Raw genomic sequence first — 12500 nt, forward strand, 5'->3', positions numbered from 1 at the left:
TTGATGGTTTTACACTATAAATATACTGATTAAAAGTGTGTTTATACTTCAGTAGGACTTTAGTACACTTGACAAAAGTATACTAAATACCAGTAATACTTAAATAAATGTTTAGTGTACTACAATAAAGTACACTACAGAGAAAACATCCAGAAGAGTTTTATTAGTGTTTTTCAAGTGTGCTTTAAATGCTTTAAACATTAGTTGATTTTAGTACACTGTTTACATACTAATCCTAAGCTTAAACAACACATTCTCACTCCCAACTCGTCACATACTGACGCTTGGTCAGGAACCCTCGGCGTAAGTTATTGACGCACAGGGTACCCCTTTAGCGTCACATTTAGACGTGCAGGGATTCCCTATAGAATCTGTACCTGAGCCTGAAGCGTCATAGGGAGACGCTGGAGGCTCGTATAATTACCAATAGATGTCAACGCACTTTTTAAAACCTGATTTACGCCTATTATCGCAGTTTTCTTCTTTTAAAAATATGTCATTTTTATTTTGTTCATGAAAAGCGTCTGTAAACTGGGTCGAAACTACTGTATGAATAAACTTCGGTCCACGTGACATCCCTTCACGGTGAGTTTAACGCCGCTCTGCTATTGGTCAAACTGCATCAACGGTGAGTTCTCAGATGAGTTCAACTGTCAACATTAAATAGTATGTTAATGCTGCATAATGTATTTTTATTGGAGATTAGTTGGTTTTTATAAATATGTTATCATTTACTTTATATTTAATGAGTGAAAATATATTCGGTTGTCCAGTTTAGGTTAACTATAAAACTATACTACTAATAAAACTTTGATTCATTCATATTATTTATTATTTTTTTATTTTAAAAAATATTACATTTCAAGTACTAAGTTTAAAAATGTTTTCGGCTGATCTTTTTTCATTTTAAATTATTCATTGAAGTTGGGGTCATTGTATGTGGCGATCTATTTTTTACAGTCTATGCTCGCTATCCCAAGGTTCATTGCGATCCCAAGGTTCACTGCGGTTTTCCACAAGGTAAGTAAAAAGTAAATAAAGACGATTTGTTAATAAAGCATGTACTGTAAACTAGCGACGTTATGTTATTACATCAAGTTCATTTATTAAAAACATATTTTTCTCACATATAACGTTGGTCATGCATTAGAACAATAAATACATTTTAAGATGAGGAACAGTGTTACCAGATTGTTGTTTTCCACAATAGAATTCGTGCAAAATCTATATATAATATGCAGTATGCAACTCTAATAATACAAATGTATTCGTAATTGTTTTAATATTAAAGAACATCAAGTGTTTCCAAAGGTTTAAAGGCTACATTGTAAAAACAATTATTTTCTTAAAACACACACACACACACACACACACACACACACACACACACACACACACACACATATATATATATATATATATATATATATATATATATATATATATATATATATATATAAAACACACACACACACACACACACACACATATATATATATATATATATATATATATATATATATATATATATATATATATATATATATAACATAACAAAAGCTCAAGTATAACTTAAACTTAAGCTGATGTATGTCACAATGAATATCTTACACTATTACAAGTATAATTTGGCCTTTACCAATTTATTTAATAAAAGAAAGAATCTATCATCTCTAAATTGTGGTAAAGAGGCACAACAAGCTGTCTTCTTTGTCCAATATTATGTCAGTCAGGATGGTAATGGTAAAACTCAAGGATTACCTTGCACCTTCTCAGAAATTTACCATTGATCAAATGTATTACAAGTGGCTGGATTGTTTTTAACACAAGCAACGTTTTTTTAAATCATTATCTTAAAGAGATTAAGGCTCATTTTGGACTACACTTACATTTCTTTACAACTGCTTAATGCAGTACTGATGTATCTAGTAGTTTAGTGGGTTTAACTAATGTCACATCTGTTTTTATTCATTTTAGATGCAGAAACTTTTGACATATGAATTCATCTTGACTAAGGGTAAGGTTTTTGTTCAGAATTAATCATTATTTAAAATCATTGTATTTTCTTTGTTATTATGTACAGCTTTTAAAAGAATGTACTTTCTTTTAATAAAGAACTCTTCACAGCACTGCATCTGAACAGTCACAACCTCACAGAGCTGCACAACTGCCCATCTCAGATCAGTGTTGAAGCTGGAACCTCATCTTGTGTACAGCAAAGGCAGAGCTGAAAATTCACTGTTTGTCTTGTATTGTGTGGTAAGTCATAGTTTTATTTTTATTTTTTTATTGCAACACTAAGTAGTCCATTCTGTGGCCAATATGATATAAAAGGCCTAAAATGGGACTAACGTGATTATTGTTTTGATTTCTAGATAAGTACTTATGGGGCTACACATGCAGCTGAAGTTAGCTACATGGAGTAGGACATTTCTTTCAGTATACTCTTAAAGAGATTCACCCAAAAAGGAAAATTCTGTCATTAATGACTCATACTTCACTTTTTCCAAATATGTCTGAGTTGCTTTCTTCAGTTAAACACAATTTATATTTTAAAGAAAGATGAAAACCTGCAAACATTAATTTCCATGGTATTTGTTTTTTCCTACTATGCATGTCAATGTTTTCAGCTTTTCAGCTTTCTTCAAAAACTTCCATCATGTTCAACACAAACCACTTGAGGGAGAGTAAATAGTGAACTATTCCTTTAACCCAATCTAGTTGACTTTACTAGAAAATTGTATAGAAACCCAGTGGCTTAAACCCCTTACATTTTATACAGGGTACAACTTAACAGCCATACTTGAATTAAAATATTACTGTAAGTCCAAGAAGATTGTAACGGTTCTAGGTTAATTTAAAGAGGGCTGTTTAGTTTCACCTTGTGTAAAAACATAAAGGGTTTAAGGCAACATGTTTCTATGCAGTTTTCTAATAAAGTCAACTAGTTTGAGTTAAGAGTGTAATGGTTTACAGTAAAAGCAGTGAATCATGCAGGCATAAAATAAATGTTTAGCCTTGTAAAACAATAAGCTTGTTATAATTTAGAAATATTTTTAGGGTGGAGCACTGTATGCTGTAGTAGTTTTCATATAATTGATGAGTCAAACATGAGGTATGTTTTCAATTGCAAGAAGTGAATTAACAATATGTTCATCAAGATTTAAATCTTGCATCTTATATTTTTTAAGGTTTTGGCCCAATAATACCCATATTCTGCTATTTAAAAAAAAACTTGCTGGAATTTGTGTCAGCATTCCCTTCAATGAAAACTACAGCAGTGGACATCAGTGGTGATAAAAATGTTTGAGAAGGATAATGGTGTTCATAATGAGAAGTGCAGTCACTTTCCTGATCTCTGAGTTTGTAGAACTGACAGATCTGCTTGGAATACATGGAAACATGCTGAAAAATGTTTAACCTATTATACAGTTAATTCAAGAGTGCCAGGTTTAATGACACTTTACATATATAAATAAATATCACTGAACTTTCTAAATGAAACCTAACACTCATTCTTTGTTCAGTAATGATATTGTGCACTTCTAATACTTTACAGTGGCAAAACCTGGAATAACACATGGGAGCCCTCCAGGAATTGCTGACACTTTACGCCCAAGTCTCCTCATGCTAACCGGATTGCAATATGACAGTCTAGTCAGCATAAACACCTGGACTCACCAAGCACACTTTGGTTCTCCATGTTTTGTACAAATTGTTTTTGCTATTCTTCAGTAAATACTTGAATATGTTTTGAACTTATTCTACTTTTGATGTTTAAGTTCAGAAAGTTGTTATTATAAACATAATTTGCATTTGTCATGAACTTGACTTCTTGTTGTTGTTAAAGCTGTTTATTATAATGGCATTTCCAAAGGCATCGTTTAAAAGATTTTTTGCAGTGCAGTTTTACTTGAGCTTGACATACCAGATGTATGACATGAATAAATATCACAAAACAAATATAATAATGATAATACAAAATATAAATTTCCTTCAATTATAATTGTTTTTAATCATTTATATATGTATGGTAATATATTATTGCATTAAAAACTGTTATAAATATATATACATTTTTGGTTTTTGCATGTTTGCGTGATTTTTTTTTTTTTTTGTGGCATTATAAATAAATTATAAATGTTTCATTAAAAATGTATTGTGTTTATTTGCATACTCATTTACAATGAACTACTATTTTTACTATTTAATGGGCACTATATTTGTCATTTAAGTTTGACATATATTTATATTTGTATACCTACATGATGCAGGGTTTAGTTACAGGAAATGCTGGAAATGTTTTCAAACATGATGCTTTTTTTTATTATTTTATTATTCGTTTCAAATTTACTATACTGCCTATGATCTGGTTTTACTATGATCATTTTGCACATCAGGTTACCCCCACAAAGGAATCTCAAGGTAAATATACATTTGTATTTTTAATAAGACAATAAATAACATGTAATATTAATACACATTTTGATATTTAAGTTATATTATAAGGTTATTATAATCTACCTTCAACCGGAAGATTACCAAATAGAGACAAAGTGTGACGTAGATTGCGACATTGTGATTGGACTATAACTTCTAAGCCAAATTAAAAGATCCTTCGTGTTGCTAACTATGTTTTGCCAACTTTGCCACTTTACTAACAGTGTCCTTTATCAATGAGTTATCGCTGTGTTTCAAATAGTTACCGATTAACCAAGATCGTAACCCTAAACTTAACCCTAACTACAGCTTTCAATGAACTACAATTTGTAGCGCCATGTCTTTCCCGTCCCATCTATACAGCGACAAAGGATTGTGGGTAATGTAGTTTAAAGCCTTTTTGTAATAAAATGGAACAAATACTATTTTTAATGAACTAAAGACTATCTGAATAAGGTCATTGTGTATATATTTATGACATATATGAATGCCAGACATAAATTTGTTATTTTACAATGAGTATTTTTTTAAACAGCTTTTATTGACTCGATCAGTATATATCAGACTATTATATCCAACATTATTTATTGAACATAGCATAGGTAATAGTCTTGCTGATATTCTCTCACTCATTTCTCGTTTGAAATGTGAATACTTTTTCCTTTTCTACGGGGCTCTACTCATCCCCTTTGAGTGAAAGGGCAGTTAACATATGTAGATGTATTATCTTCAACATGGACAAGAAATTGTATTGTCACATGTACAGTTGTGGTAAAAAAAAAAAAAAGCTGTAAAAATAAGCTAAACATTAGTATCCTCTTTAATCACAAGTTATTAGCAATAGTGATCTATGTTCATCACAAATATTATGAGTTCAGAATAAAATGTGTGGATGTAATTCTGTAAGTGTGTTTCATTAATGGTCATTATGTGATGTTTAATTGTTTTCACTTTATTTGAAATATGGATAAAAGCTCTTAAAATATGTAAATGTTTATAAATATAACCTTTTTAAAGACATGTATTTGTTTGAAAACCAGTCTTTATCTGATTATTTTTACTTTCTAAATCTTCAACTGTTTGTGTAACAGTATGTTTTGATGACAATGGATGAACTTTGTGTTAAATAATGATTCCACATCATGTCTTTGTCCTGCATGTGGGTTAATTTGTTAATTATTTTCTTTATGATCAAATGATTTTAAGATTTGCTGCATTGTAAGAATCATGAAAATAGTGAGAAATAAGGTAACAATGACGATAAGATATCCTTTCAAATGCTGTGAATAGTTCAAAATGATTAAAAATACATAGCCATGAACCAACAAAATAAATATGCAAACCTTTAAATTATCTAAACTAGAAGTAAAAAGTTCTGTGCTGTACTTATAAGTTACTGTGAAGTTCTATGTCTACAAAAAATACATATTTTATTTTACTTTTTGGCTTAGTCCCTTTATTAACCAGGGGTCGCCACAGCTCTATGAACCGCCAACTTTTCCAGCATGTTTTTATGCAGCAGATGCTCTTCCAGCCGCAATCCATCTCTTGGAAAATATTTTATTTTTTATCTTGCATTCAATAAAACATTATACAAAGTTATTTTTTATTTTCAGCATAACAACAGTGGCACTGTTATCTCACAAGTACAGTAGTTTTTTGTTAGACATTCTAACAAATTAATACAAATGTTTCAAAGTAAAGACAAAAATAAAAGGAGATTATTATTTATTTTTTTTTTTTAAAGAAAAATCCATGAGGACCAAATGGATCCATCAGATCTTTGATGTAAATCATAGGTTAATTTGTTCAGAGGTAGAAGTGTGGTTGCCTGACTCAGCCACATATTGACTGGAGGTATCTGAGCAGTTGACCATAATAATGTACATTTTTTGGCCAAGTATATGCAAAAATTTAATTTATCATAAAAATGTATCATAAAATTAATATTTTAAAAGCTCTTAATGTCATTTAATGTAATAATTTTATTTTATTATAGAGTTCCTTAAATCGTTATATGTTGTAAGCAGTTGGGCATACAATAATGCTCTTAATTTACAACACTGATTGATTTTAGAGGAATGCTTACATACTGTACATGTCTAGGTATTTTAAAAAAAAAGAGACAACAATTTGGTTATAGATGATGAAAATTTTATTTGATTTTTTTTACAGATTTTATTACATGCTTTAGATTCAGGGTTAAGGTCATCCTCTTCTGGATTACAGTAAAAGAAAATCCACAGTCAATGTCATACTCATCAGCTGGAGCTTTATTTAAAAAATCTATGTTCTCTGCTCCAGCCAAAACTTGCAGGTACCTTGCAGGTCTCTAGATTGCACCATCATATTGTTGTTTATTTCTCAGTTATTTTGTTGCTTTTTGAGAATGATGATCCATAGACCTTTTAACCCCTCTTCGTTTAGGCCACATGTCGAATCTTAAAAGAAGAACACAACAACATAAAAATATATTAACATCCTTTGGACTGGGTAACCTTATGCTTATGTCTGTGCCAAATAATACAAATACATACTTTTCAGTAGCAAACAAGCAGGAAAGTTCTTTGAAGGAACCAGGATGAGTTGAAAGGTATTTATAGTGGTTGGCCATCTCTGCCACAAGAATCCTCTGCTTCTCCTGAAGAATCCTGACTAGCAGGATGATGTTGAACACCCTCCTCTTTGTTGCTGGGTCAGCAGAGTCTGAAATATATTTATAAAAAGAAAGTTGTATAACAAGGATTATACATCAACTTTTAAATAATCAACACTGACAGAAGTCTAGTGTACATACCATGCCATATCTGTTGTTTGTTGTCTTTGCTTCTGCTACTGAAAAAATGACAGTAATAGTAACAGTTACAATTTTTCATGACTACATTTAATATTAATAAGAATTTCCTCACCCTCTGCCCACTCCTCTACGTCACAGACCAAAGTCTTCCAACTGGTTTCCGGTCACTGCCAGTTTCATGGATTCTGTTTTCCAACTTGCTTTGCAGAGCTGTTGTGGTCTACAGTGATAAGCAATCAAAAATCACAATACTATTTAAATAGGTTACTGAACAACTAAAACAAATTCTACTGGATATCGTTACCTTCTGATATCAATAGGTCGGCAAGATGGCCAAATTGTTGAATATCTGCTAATTCCAGCACATGACCATGAGAGTTACAGTAGCATGTCTGGTCAATGCAATCCTATAGAAGAAATATTGCACTGTTCAACCTCCTTCCCAAGAGTAAAACCAGGCATATCCTGGTATGCCTCACTCCATTTCACCTGGTTAACATATACAAACAAACAAACAAACAAACAAACAAGCAAATAAGTAAACCAATAAGTTTTGGCATTTACCTGTAGATCAGTTTAAGATAATCATATAGTTCATCTATCTCAGATATAAACTCATGTGCTTAGGCATGAAACACACTAAAATCATGGGATTAAAGATGGTGCTGAAACTTTGGACAGCTTTTTGCAACTCTTTGGAGGTAGTGTCATTAGTTGATGTAGTCCACAAATCTTCCTGTCAATCCTTAATCCTTAGCTGTAAACAAACCTTCAAAATATTATCTTCTAATCTAATTTTACTAGGTGAACATCAAAGAGCTGTTTTCTTGTTAATTTAGTTTCAACACATACAGTTTAAAGTACCTTGTGCATTCATGAAATGGTTATACTTATGGTTCACATCTACTTAAATTGGCAGTATATCTAGTGTGGAAGCAGAACAGATGAAGCTCTTCCTTGCAAATACTATCCACCTTGTATTGCACAGACTCCCACTCAAGAATATCTAAGAAAAATGTCTGGTGAGAACTTGGCAGTCTATTAAAAATAATTATACCAAACTCTTTTCCACCAATGGAAAGAATATAAAAATATTTTAGGATATATTAATACTTGCATGACCAAATCTGAGATAAAAAAGGCCATCAGTATGCCTTAGTTTAAATAAAAACAAATTTTTACTCTAGCCCACTGTCACCTAGATCTACAGATACAGGGACTAATGGAAACATTAAAGTACACACCAACAGTCACTGGAGCAAGGCCCTCTCACAGTTGGGAAGATTGGAGTTCCTATGAGCTGTGCCAGATAAAAACAACAAAGAAATTAACATTTATAACAATTCTAACTTATCCTAAGACTAGTAGACAAGCAGCATTAGTAGTTTAATTTCCTAAACCCCAATGTGGACAGTTGATGGCCTATAAGTTGTCATAAAATCAGACAAAACAAAATACTTTCTGAAAAAGAAAAAAAAATGGTTGGCCACTATCAACACCCAGAACAAATAGTTTTAAACAGTTAGGCCACAATATTTTGTGAGCTTATACTGTAGTTTATAATGTTTTTCATAAACAATAGTAATAGTAAAACTAATGCGTCTCTTTCTGTTATTACAATAGTAGTGAACGAATAAATGCATTTTATCTCATACAATCATATATGCCTAAACAATGTAGATATTTAAAATACATGGAATGAAAAACTTCACTAACCCTTGACTGATTCCAGAGTGGTCTTGGCCCTCTATACATGGTGGTGCTTCATGCAGATCATCAAGTTGTCATCAAGACTTGAGCTTATAATTGAGATCTTGATGAAAAATCTGAGTATCAAGGAATCACTCATGGTGATAGGCAGAAACAGGCTGAAAGACACAAGAATTAATCAAACAAATACAAATGTGTTAACAGAGATAGAGAGAAAGACAAGTTCAATTTAACATATAGACATGGGTAAAGTGGCTTTACTTTTTGCTTATTAGAAAACAAAATTGGATTTTTAAAGAAATCTAAAGAACCTGAAAAGAGCAAAGAAAAAATATTCATATACATACATATGTGTGTGTGTGTGGTAGATTAAAATAAAAATTAAATTAAATTAAAAATGTGCTCAGACGGCCAAAATTTCTGCCTTTTTTCCTTTAAAGGCATGGAAAATAATTGTTTTTACAATTAACCTTTGGAAACACTTGATGTTCTTTAATATTGAAACAATTACGAATACATTTGTATTATTAGAGTTGCATATTGCATATTATATATAGATTTTGCACGAATTCTATTGTGGAAAACAACAATCTGGTAACACTGTTCCTCATCTTAAAATGTATATATTGTTCTGAGCTATGCATGACCAACGTTATATTTGAGAAAAATATGTTTTTAATAAATGAACTTGATGTAATTGGATAACGTCGCTAGTTTACAGTACATGCTTTATCAACAAATCGTCTTTATTTACTTTTTACGTACCTTGTGGAAAACCGCAGTGAACCTTGGGATCGCAATGAACCTTGGGATAGCGAGCATAGACTGTAAAAAATAGATCGCCACATACAATGACCCCAACTTCAATGAATAATTTAAAATGAAAAAAGATCAGCCGAAAACATTTTTAAACTTAGTACTTGAAATGTAATATTTTTAAAGTAAAAAAATAATAAATAATATGAATGAATCAAAGTTTTATTAGTAGTATAGTTTTATAGTTAACCTAAACTGGACAATCGAATATATTTTCACTCATTAAATATAAAGTTAATGATAAAATATTTATAAACACCAACTAATCTCCAATAAAAATACATTATGCAGCATTAACATACTATTTAATGTTGACAGTTGAACTCATCTGAGAACTCACCGTTGATGCAGTTTGACCAATAGCAGAGCGGCGTTAAACTCACCGTGAAGGGATGTCACGTGGACCGAAGTTTATTTATACAGTAGTTTCGACCCAGTTTACAGACGCTTTTCATGAACAAAATAAAAATTACATATTTTTAAAAGAAGAAAACTGCGATAATAGGCGTAAATCAGGTTTTAAAAAGTGCGTTAACATCTATTGGTAATTATACGAGCCTCCAGCGTCTCCCTATGACGCTTCAGGCTCAGGTACAAATTCTATAGGGAATCCCTGCACGTCTAAATGTGACGCTAAAGGGGTACCCTGTGCGTCAATAACTTACGCCGAGGGTTCCTGACCAAGCGTCAGTATATGACGAGTTGGGAGTGAGAATGTGTTGGCTTAAAATAAGTTAATATATAAAAAATCTATTAGTAATGTATTGTAGTAGAAGAACATTTTCCCAAAATGTCTTTACATTTCATATATGTGCTGTAATGTTGCATCTTATTTATATTTGTGTGTTCTCAGTTTTTGTTCCTCCCATAAGGTGTTTTTGGACTTTTTATATATTAAAGTGTTTTAGTGAAGCACAGATGCTGTTTTCTTTGTACACACAGAATCCCTTTAAAATATATCCTTTAAATAAATGTTTATTATGTTAAAAGCACATTTTAGATCAGCTTCATTTTGTCTCATAATAGCACAGTTGAGTACACTTAGATGTACTTAAGTTTATCTTAAAATGTACTTAATACTTAATACTTAATACTATTTTTAGTACATTAAATACAAAATTAGTTTGGGAAAATAGAGCGCGTTTAATACAGTATTTAGCACACTTTTTTTTACAATTTGTATATTCATTTAATATTTTACTATTATACTTTAAATTAGTCATAAATATATTTAAATGTTTAAAATTAGGGTTCAAGTGTATTTCTAGTTGTAACTAAACATATTTTTTAAATACAGATATAGTATGTTAAAAGCACATTTTAGTTTAATTTCAGTGTCTCAATAGCACAGTTGAGTGCACTTAGATGGCATTAAGTTTATCTTAACATATATGTAATTCTATCTTTTACTACATTAAGTACAAAATTAGTGTGTGAAAATAAGCACTTTTAGTACATTACTGAAGAGTGTACCCTAACACTTAAATAAGTGCATTTTATTGCACTTTTTCTACCTGGGTAAAAGTGCACATCTAGAACACTACTCAGTAAAGCAGAACTGCAGAGAAACACTGCTCAATCACATACACATGCTGCTGATGTGTTACTGCACACCTCTGGAGTTATCTGGACGCATTTTGTGTCAAAGCAACAAGAACTGTGCTAGTTGTAGAGCCTACAGAGACGGATGATGTGCTGACCGTGTTAAGAGTTTAGGAAACTTGCTAAATGTGTGCTAAATAGACATTGTACAAAACTGTAAGAGTTTAGGAAAAGCTCAGTCTGAGTGAGAGTAAAGTGAATATAAACAGCCCAACACTGATGCTGGAGGAGGAAATCTGCCTCTGCTCCCTCTGTTCCAGATTCACAACCCTAAACAAACAGCTTATAAACACTGCGGCGCTGTCCTTGCAGCATGTGTGTGTGTGTGTGTGTCTGTGTGTGTGTGTGTGTGAGAGAGAGAGCGAGAGATGCACATGACAGCAAAAGTCTGTGGGAACCTGTGTGTACGAGGGAGACAGAGTGTAGATCAATGTGCATTTCTGTGTGTGTGTGTGTGTGTGTGTGTGTGTGTGTGTGTGTGTGTGTGTGTATGTGTGTTGGCGCCAGGGCTCTTTAACAATCAAAGCAGAGGGGCGTGAGCGGGAGGAAGTCTCTACCTGAAAATACAGGTGTGCTTGACTATCAAAGGCTGTTCTCTGAACACTAAACACACGGCAGCGCAGAGGAGGAGGCACGTCTGTGTGTGTGTGTGTGTGCGTGTGTGTGTGTGTGTGTGTGTGTGTCTGTGTATATGTGTGTGTGTCTTGTCGGCCAGTAGGATTTCCTGGATTTCCATTGACAAACAGGTCTGTGGGATGTGTGATTGAGGAGCTGCTGCGGCGGGTAAATAAGATCTTACAGGAGGAAGTTCCCTCAGCCGACACAAACACACACAAACACAAGAGGAACCGTGAAATTAGCCTGACGCGCTCCGCTAACCCACCGCGGAGATTCACACCAACACATGCTGCAGTGCTCAGGAGACGCTTCAGCTAACATCTGAACACACACACACACACACACACACACACAGACACACACACACACACACACACACACACACACTTTGTAGTACTCAGAGAATGCTCAGTTTGTCTAGAACAGAATAGAGGAGTCCTCCTCACCTGCTCTGTAAGGTGTGTGATGGACAACCTGCATGACGCTTCCTCAGGCAAAAGACCCCCCCCCCCCCCCC

The 12500-nt window shown here is 32.8% G+C and overlaps 2 long non-coding RNA genes across 8 annotated transcripts; one reads left to right on the forward strand and one right to left on the reverse strand.

Moving 5' to 3' along the window:
- Window positions 1–259: 259 nt before the first annotated feature.
- LOC137490029 (uncharacterized) lies at window positions 260–4155 on the forward strand. 4 transcript variants are annotated; one of them, XR_012404651.1, is made up of 5 exons: window positions 260–628; window positions 961–1020; window positions 1978–2017; window positions 2116–2259; window positions 3560–4155. It is a non-coding gene; the product is annotated as an uncharacterized lncRNA (long non-coding RNA). The 4 variants fall into 4 exon arrangements; XR_012404655.1 differs by having other exon boundaries at window positions 260–585; XR_012404660.1 differs by lacking the exon at window positions 260–628 and having other exon boundaries at window positions 894–1020; window positions 2128–2259.
- A 2424-nt stretch (window positions 4156–6579) lies between these two features.
- Window positions 6580–9755, reverse strand: LOC103909584 (uncharacterized). 4 transcript variants are annotated; one of them, XR_659579.5, is made up of 8 exons: window positions 9713–9755; window positions 8954–9105; window positions 8482–8537; window positions 7542–7726; window positions 7350–7457; window positions 7238–7272; window positions 6978–7146; window positions 6580–6881 (listed from the first exon to the last, which is right to left on the reverse strand). It is a non-coding gene; the product is annotated as an uncharacterized lncRNA (long non-coding RNA). The 4 variants fall into 4 exon arrangements; XR_659580.5 differs by having other exon boundaries at window positions 6581–6881; window positions 7238–7275; window positions 8486–8537; XR_659578.5 differs by having other exon boundaries at window positions 6581–6881; window positions 7238–7275.
- Between the last annotated feature and the right edge of the window lie 2745 nt (window positions 9756–12500).

The sequence above is a fragment of the Danio rerio genome, chromosome 1, assembly GCF_049306965.1.
Source record: "Danio rerio strain Tuebingen ecotype United States chromosome 1, GRCz12tu, whole genome shotgun sequence".
Lineage (NCBI taxonomy): Eukaryota > Metazoa > Chordata > Actinopteri > Cypriniformes > Danionidae > Danio > Danio rerio.